This window comes from Siphateles boraxobius, unplaced genomic scaffold (assembly GCF_051911475.1).
Source record: "Siphateles boraxobius isolate OS27281-9 unplaced genomic scaffold, OSU_SipBor_1 9, whole genome shotgun sequence".
Taxonomy (NCBI): Eukaryota; Metazoa; Chordata; class Actinopteri; order Cypriniformes; family Leuciscidae; genus Siphateles; species Siphateles boraxobius.
In genome coordinates this window covers 5950263-5959259 of record NW_027509219.1, presented here as the reverse complement: position 1 = coordinate 5959259, position 8997 = coordinate 5950263, and the positions used below count along the sequence as shown (strand labels likewise).

Below are 8997 nucleotides of genomic sequence, written 5' to 3'. Positions count from 1 at the left end.
TTGTGATTTGTAAAATAGTATTTGTGCACCTCCAATGAAGAATTTGAAAAGCTGTAACTTCTGTGTTTGTGAGAGAGAAAAAAGTTTGAAACTTCTATTATAAAAATAAAAAAAACTCGGTGACTTTAAATTTACTTATGTGTGACTTTACACCTACAGACTCCACTGCCACAGGTGCTCAGTTTTGCTATAATAATACCCTCACAGAACATGATAGTAATCAGCCATCCATGCAAAAGCAGAGGTCGTGTGGTGTACAGGTAATCTGTCCAGGCCAACATCTGATGCCTTCCGCTGGGATCCCAGAAAACCTGCAATACAAACATAGTAGTACAGTTAAAAATCTATCATACATACATCTCATCTGGTATCACAAATTATCATTCCAGGTTCAATTTAAGATAAGCTCACTATTAGGGCTGCACGATATTGAAAAACTTAAATACATATTTAGTTTTTCTGCTATATATATTGCGATATAAAAACAATTTCATCAGAATATTTATTTAGGTCTATTTGAAAAAAATTCATTATTATAGAATAATTGGGGAGATTTTATAGAGAAGTGAATCTGCATTAGGGCTGGACCCGAATATTCAAATATTCGTTCGGTGGGTTGGTATTCGATTTGAAAATGTGACATTCGAATATTAGTTTTTATTTTTTGCACACCTGGCATCCCCCTCGAAACGGTTCTCATTCGAAATATAGGAGAAATCTCGTTTTTCTATATTTAAATTTCGTTTTTATTGATTTAAATTTCGTTTTTATTTATTTAAATCTACCCTACTTTGTCAGTGAGAAAAATATTATAAGACTACCTTATTAAAAATATCGCTTAAGTTAACCTGTAAGACCTGTGTGTGTGTGTGTGTGTGTGTGTGTGTGTGTGTGTGTGTGTGTGTGTGTGTGTGTGTGTGTGTGTGTGTGTGTTTATATCACTAGTGCAGTGTCCGTTCTCAGAGCATATAAGCTCTGCTCGCGTGAGGTGCGCCGCTTCCCGCTCGCGCTGTTCTGTAGTTTATTAAAAGTTTATTCATCCTGGCAAGTAGGGGTGGGGGGGGGGGGGGGGGGGGGCTGTTCAGCTTTGTTGATGGGGGGTGATTGCAGAGATGGGCATTTGACTTCATTTTGCATGCATGTACCCGTTTATGCTCAAAAGAAAGAGAAAAAGAACTGAATTGGGCATTCACGAGCCGTCTGCATGGCTCTGTGTGTGCACGTGAGTCCTCTTGCACTTGATGCCTGACTCGACTTAAAAACACATGCAAATGATAAACTTTCACTCTATGATGGTAAAACTTTGCAATTAATCCGCGAATCACATGCGTTCCGAACCGGGGGACAACTGGCCCATACGGATCACAGATAAACTACGATCCCTATACATGACAACGCACATCCTGCGACGGACTATCGTGGATGTGCACAACGCGATATTGATGCTAAAACGATATATCGTGCAGTCCTGTCCTACTCAATATACAATATTTGGGGCATGATATTGCCCAAAAGAAATTATTTCAATTCACCCCTCTGAGTATTCCTTTAATATGGCATATTGTGAGAAGTCCAGAGAACTAAGATTAACAGTTAATGGCAAATATAAAATGTAAATGCATTTACAACCCTCATTTGGATAAATACAATGGTAGAAAACTTGAATCAATCACATAGGAAAGCCTGTCAGTGATGTGCTGTAAAGTAAAAGGAAAGACACAGATAACAGTAAAACTATTTCATAGTTGAGCAGTGGCGGTTCTAGACCATTTCAACTGGGGGGGCCAAGCTGGGGCCAGTTGTGCTGTTAGAGGGGCCAGTTGCATTTAGACCTTATTGTTGTCATATAATTTTCTGCACTGCAGGCATTAACAGGCAAAATACCATGTTTATAATCATTCAACAATGTATTTGCATTTCCATTATATTTTTACATTTGCATTACATATTCAGTATTAGTCAGAGTAACTGTAATTGACATGATGTCCTTCTTTCTCTTCATTTTGGTGAGAACTATAGAGCAAAAGCAATGGGGACCAAGAAGCTTATTAATTAATTTACTTGCTAGGTTACTATGTCTAACCATTTACAGGGCTCCTGCACACTTTTTAAAATCGAATTTAAGGCTTTTTAAAACCTGAAGAAATCAAAATTCATACCGTACATTAGGGGTGTGCGATATTGACAAAAATATATCTCAATATTTTCAATGTTTTGTTGATGATTAGATGATATTTTACTGATTGTGTTTGTGTGCTGGTGCCATGGCTGGTTTAGGCCTGTTGTTGACAGCAGACTCACAAAGATATTCATATTTTTTAATATTCTATGCAGTGGTCAGTTAACAGCAGGGACCGAAATTCATTTTTTAATTAATTTTTAATTAATTTAATTTGCCACCTTAAATTGATTTCCAGGGGCATTTTCACCTATATATGGACATTCTTTCTAAACTTATTTAGAGTTATGAATCACCTTTTATGTCAAATACTAACATTCAAATTAAACAGTAATTATACTTATTTATACAATAATACTTAATTATACAATAATTATACAGTACCACTGTTACCAGTCAAATTAAATCATTTAATCAAAATCCATCTTTGCAGTCTAGAGGAGACACAGAAGTGGCATTAATATATTTACACTCCATTCACAATTGCATAAAGCTATGAGATTTTTTTAAAATCAATATTTAAACATGAAATTATTTCTAATTTTAACGTTTTAATTAAAGGGTACTTTAAATATGAAACTAAAACCGCCAGTAGGCGGCGGCAAGTCACTGTCTTAATAAGTGAGTTGAAGGATTCATTCATTCAACTGATTCGCTCAAACGGCTGATTCATTCGGGAAAGGAGCAAGTGATTCCTTCAAATCGCGGATTTCAGTCAAGAAATCATCGCTGTTTGTTTTCCCTTTATTTCGCCGACTAGAATTTCAAAATGAAACCGTAGCAGAGTCTCAATGCAACAGACAGCGATATAAATATGATATAAATATAAGACATAAACTAATTTGGGGACATAGCCTACCTATGAACCGCACACAGCAGTGAAAGGACGAGAGACAAATGCGATGTCAGCTCACAGTGCATCGTACACAGTTAAAACATTGATTACAATATCATAATAGACAATACACATCGCACACCCGATACGCACATAAAGAATGAACTTGCAACTGAACTGACATTTACCAGCTTTCTCCTCTCCTCTCTCGCGTGCAGGAGACAGACGTTATTCTGCCGCGATTCCCGCGAATGTGACGCGAATTGTCACGTGAACAAGCAAATCCACAAAGATAGAATAATAAAAAAGTAATACGCATACAACGATAGCAAAAAAAAAAAACAGTTTTGTAAAAATTATTTCACACTCCACATTTAGGGGGGCCACAAGGGGGGCCAAGATTGTTGTCACAGGGGCACGGGCCCCCCTGGCCCCCCCTCTAGAACCGCCACTGTAGTTGAGTCATATTATAATAAAGACATTTAATTATAAATTTTTTTAAAGATCTTGTAAATAACTTTGCTTAATATCAACAATATTATTAGTAGCATATAAATGCTAGAAAATTTTCATCATGAGCTGTTGGCATGTAAATGAACATAATGAGAATAGAGAGTGAAAAAAAAACACACACATGAGAGGTACAGCCTCTCCCTACTCTTACAAAATTACAAACAACCAGCATGAAAAACACACGTGGTATGAAGAACCGATAACGTCCAAGCTTATCGATACTGCCGCCTTCCTTAGTTTGGCCACAGGGCCAGATTAATACTGGGTTTCGGTACCCATCCCTACATATGGATGAGTTCATACGGATGAAAGCCTGTTGTGTTCGGTCTCTTGATTTGTGATAGTGGCAGCTATTGTGAAACTCACCTTCTTCATGTACTGAGTGTGGATGGCATCAAGATCTTGTCCTGAAGAATCACAGGGCCAAACACTAGGGATTATATCTCATCTGGTAACAAGAGCATAGCCATAACTTTAAGGACTCTAATGTTATCTTTACCCCTGATATTGCATCGAGAATATAAATTCAAACATTTTAAAGGCTAAGAGTATGAGCCATGAGTAAGCTGGCCAGATATCTGTGAAAAATAACTTACGTGCCTAAAGTTGTCAACCCCCTGACCAACATTTATAAGTAAAAAGAATTTCAGTATTTATCAATAAAACATACATACGAATAAATAAATACCTTTGAGTTGGACAGTATGGTGTCTGTCTCATTGGCCAACATAATTCAAGACAGACCTAGAGAAATAAAATAAAACATACGAATGACCATGATATTATCATAATAGTTAAATGAATTATTATAACTATGCCCATTATATTTGTCACTTATTATTAGCTGATTATCTAGCCTAGAGGCTTCTCAAGGACAATTTCACTGAAAAAACCTGGGGTTAATGATTTCTAAAATGTGAGACTTCTTTCAAAAGCATAAATCTTACAGACCCCAAACTTTTGAACAGTAGAGCACTGTATGTTTGAGGTTTTGCTTACTAATCATATGGTTCATAGCCGTGGAGACAGGGGGTGCAGCAGGCCATCAACATGATGATCTAGGAACATAACATGCAATTTGTCACAGAGCAAACAATGTTAAATAGGATTTGCAATAGAACATAGGGTTTATTACAAGGAACCAAGCTAGGCAGAGGTGAAATGCAGAAAAGAGAAAGAATATATATATAAAATCTTAAGATAATAGATATTGTGAAACAAATGCATATGAAATTATTATGATGATGATTAAACAACAATTCACCCTTATAGTAGTTTTTTTTTTCTGTCGCTCCTGAAATCACATTTTTTAATCAATATTTGTAAGTGACGTCACTGATTAACAGCACAGTGCATTCTATTAGCTAAATAAATTAGCTTACTTCCAATCACCCATTAACAAATTACCAGCAAAACAAAACTATCAAAAACTGTTATCTACACAAAGATGTGGTTAAAACCCCAAACTTATATACGTAAACAAGAGCTAAGTCTGTAGAGTTTGCCTTAACTTACCTCTTCTGAAAACGGTTGAGATGCTAACGGACTTTTTCGAAGACACAAAACCATTTCTATAAAGTAAATATTCAACAGAAGCGTATCAGTTACACTTAAGAAAGGTGTCCGGAACGTTTGTATGTATTATTTGTGTGATTTTTTTGACTAAACTTACCTAAAAGCAGTGAAAACAACAGCGAGAGACAGGAGTTTTGCTGTTTTTCAGTTGATGACCTTTCCTCGTTTCCATCTGCTCTCGCGCGCGCTGCAGTCTTTAAATTCGACTCGAATGTTTTCGCGCACGCGTAAAGGCACGCAGTACTTCAAAGTACTTCAAAGGCAGGCAGCATATAAATAAACATCTAGAATTAAAACATATAACATAATTTAAAATATCATTAATATTAAATCATGAATTTAAAACTCATTGTGTATAGTTCTATGGCCCATTAACGTGCAAAATGCCACCCCTGCAGCAGGTGATAGTGGGACAAAGTGGCACTTAGTTTAAGAATTTAACACAACCTCTTTATTTTATTTGTAAACGTGCTTGCAATATTTTTTATACCATCACTTTGCTTTTGATTTTATTTGTATTATATATATATATATATATATATATATATATATATATATATATATATATATATATATATATATGCATTCATAGTGTAATTTATGTCTCAAACTACTTTTCAGACATACATAAAGAAAATCACATTGTAACAAATTAAAGTGATTTTTTTTTTTTTTTTTAAAGGTGGAAAGTATTAAAGGAGAACTCTGGGCAATTTTTAAGTTAATCTTGATCGTTGGACCTTTGTGAGTACTGACTATAGAAAAAAAAACGAACCGGATTGGTGCTTGCTACTCGGAGCTGCGACCGCGAATGCCCAGAGCTCCCCCTCAGCTAAAACGGCAGCTATGGGGGCATGGACATAAAGAGCGTTTTTGAGCCTCTTAACAGACACAAAATGCAATTAAAATGTCTGTCCAACATGAACAGGGACCCTACATGTAAACAAGATACGTTTAGCAACTTAGCCATTGTTTCAACTCACCTAAATAGTCTTTTAGACGGCAAGCTGTAGTCTCGTGCTGCAGTCCCGTGCTGTAGCCGGAAAAGGTAAACAATGTCCAGGTGGGAGGAGCGTTGATCATGTGCGACGATTTAAGATCAGAGTTGCTTACAAGTGAAGAAGAAATGGTTCGTGTTTGTGCCTTTCCGAATTGTGGCAACAGAATGCGAAAATATAAGAGCTTAAATTTTCATTGTCTTCCTTTTCATGACCTCGAGATTCTGCAGTTGTGGCTAGTTGTACTTCAACTTGATGTGCAAAGTCCTGTAGAAGTACTACGCGCTAAAGATTACCGCATTTGCAGCGAATACAATTACAATTCAAGTCGAAGAAGCTAGTGAAATAATTAAAGCTTTGTAAATAAGACTACAAAAACATTCATGCACATCTCTCCTTATGCCGTCTGTGCCCAAATGGAAGGATAAATAAAGTTGACATTACCTCCACAGTGGTTGCACCCGTTTTCTTACATGGAATGGCACTTTTCTTCAAACGGCCCCGCTGTGTTGAGTGTGTGTAGTCATCCTTGTCAAAGTGTTCGCAGCATATGCGGTAATCTTTAGCACGTAGTACTCTACGGGAGTTAGCACATCAAGTTGAAGTACAACTAGCCACAACTGCAGAATCTCGAGGTCATGAAAAGGTAGACGATGAAAATTTAAGCTCTTATATTTTCGCATTCTGTTGCCACAATTCGGAAAGGCACAAACACGAACCATTTCTTCTTCACTTGTAAGCAACTCTGATCTTAACTAGTCGCACATGATCAACGCTCCTCCCACCTGGACATTGTTTACCTTTTCCGGCTACAGCATGGGACTGCAGCACGAGACTACAGCTTGCCGTCTAAAAGACTATTTAGGTGAGTTGAAACAATGGCTAAGTTGCTAAACGTATCTTGTTCATATGTAGGGTCCCTGTTCATGTTGGACAGACATTTTAATTGCATTTTGTGTCTGTTAAGAGGCTCAAAAACGCTCTTTATGTCCATGCCCCCATAGCTGCCGTTTTAGCTGGGTGGGAGCTCTGGGCATTCGCGGTCGCAGCTCCGAGTAGCAAGCACCAATCCGGTTCGTTTTTTTTTCTATAGTCAGTACTCACAAAGGTCTAACGATCAAGATTAACTTAAAAATTGCCCGGAGTTCTCCTTTAAGGAGACACACAAGTTTTGGGTGAGGGGGTGTCTATGAGGAAGAGGGGGTGTCTAGGGTGTGGGGGGAATGTAAATGTATGTGTGCCACAGTGCAGATGTTTTGGTGTAGAGTTGCTGTGTTTCTGTCTAACTGTCAGTTGTTCTGCCCTAACTTCAGTCTTCAATGACACAATCAGTTTTATGTTTGTGGAATTTGTGAATGGAACTTAATGTAAAATAAACCTGTATCAGATTATGTGTATCTGTCACGGTGAGATGTGGAGATAAACCCAAACGCAGACAGTATAAAAAAAGACACGGTTTAATGACAAAAACAGGAAAACAAAACCCACGAGGGGGCAAAACAGATGGAACACAGAATACCAGACTGACTAGACTAAACTGGGAAACAAATGAACAAGAAAACAAACAAGACTTCAAGAGATGCTAACAATGACTAGATGTACACAGGTTAATCACGATCAACGTATAACAATGAACCGACACAAGACAGCAAACACAAGGGGATTAAATAGGAAGACTAATCAAACATAACAGGTGACACGGGTGAAACACTAATGACAGAATCAGGATAACAAGGGGGCGGGGTAACGAGATAACACAAGCACATGACCAAAACACAAGGCCATGTGCTTGCACACAGAACATGGGTCTGTCATGATCCTGCCAAAATACTAGAACTCACAGACCTGATGGCAGAATCATGACAGTACCCCCTCCTTAAAGAGCGGCTACCAGACGCTCCCCAAGGAGACATTAAACGCGGGACAAGACTGACAGAGACATAGACCAGACCCAACAAAACATGACAAATAATAACAGGGGCATACAAGCGTGAACAATGACCGGGTTGGGGTGAAACCTCAGAAAAAATAAACAAGGAAGGGGAGGCGGAGGGACAACAGAGTCTTTGAGCGAGAATCCAGGGTGGGTGGGCGGGACGGTGATCTTGGAACTATAGGGTGTGGGCTTAGGACGGGGGACCCGAACGGACTTGGGTGGAGTGGTGTGAGTAGACGGAGAAACAGTCCTAGGTTGAACCATGACGGGGGAAACAAACGGGAGTCCGGGGGCAGTAGAGACAGAGACACACGAGGAGACAGTCCGGGGACTTCTGACGGGGAACATGGTTGGTAATGGGACAGGACTGGGTGCCGCGCTCACGGCGACCGGGCTCTGGAACAGCGCTTGCCGTAGCGGGCTCTGGAACAGCGCTTGCCGTAGCGGGCTCTGGAACAGCGCTTGCCGTAGCGGGCTCTGGAACAGCGCTTGCCGTAGCGGGCTCTGGAACAGCGCTTGCCGTAGCGGGCTCTGGAACAGCGCTTGCCGTAGCGGGCTCTGGAACAGCGCTTGCCGTAGCGGGCTCTGGAACAGCGCTTGCCGTAGCGGGCTCTGGAACAGCGCTTGCCGTAGCGGGCTCTGGAACAGCGCTTGCCGTAGCGGGCTCTGGAACAGCGCTTGCCGTAGCGGGCTCTGGAACAGCGCTTGCCGTAGCGGGCTCTGGAACAGCGCTTGCCGTAGCGGGCTCTGGAACAGCGCTTGCCGTAGCGGGCTCTGGAACAGCGCTTGCCGTAGCGGGCTCTGGAACAGCGCTTGCCGTAGCGGGCTCTGGAACAGCGCTTGCCGTAGCGGGCTCTGGAACAGCGCTTGCCGTAGCGGGCTCTGGAACAGCGCTTGCCGTAGCGGGCTCTGGAACAGCGCTTGCCGTAGCGGGCTCTGGAACAGCGCTTGCCGTAGCGGG

The 8997-nt window shown here is 40.3% G+C and overlaps 2 long non-coding RNA genes across 3 annotated transcripts; both read right to left on the bottom strand.

Moving 5' to 3' along the window:
* Nucleotides 1–263: 263 nt before the first annotated feature.
* Nucleotides 264–4553, bottom strand: LOC143732964 (uncharacterized). Of its 2 annotated transcripts, none has more exons than XR_013201223.1 (4): nt 4527–4553; nt 4216–4271; nt 3894–3975; nt 264–311 (listed from the first exon to the last, which is right to left on the bottom strand). It is a non-coding gene; the product is annotated as an uncharacterized LOC143732964 (long non-coding RNA). The 2 variants fall into 2 exon arrangements; XR_013201224.1 differs by lacking the exon at nt 4527–4553 and adding an exon at nt 4479–4520.
* A 1-nt stretch (nt 4554) lies between these two features.
* On the bottom strand, nt 4555–5259 carry LOC143732965 (uncharacterized). The gene is made up of 3 exons (XR_013201225.1): nt 5200–5259; nt 5043–5098; nt 4555–4585 (listed from the first exon to the last, which is right to left on the bottom strand). It is a non-coding gene; the product is annotated as an uncharacterized LOC143732965 (long non-coding RNA).
* Nucleotides 5260–8997: the final 3738 nt, after the last annotated feature.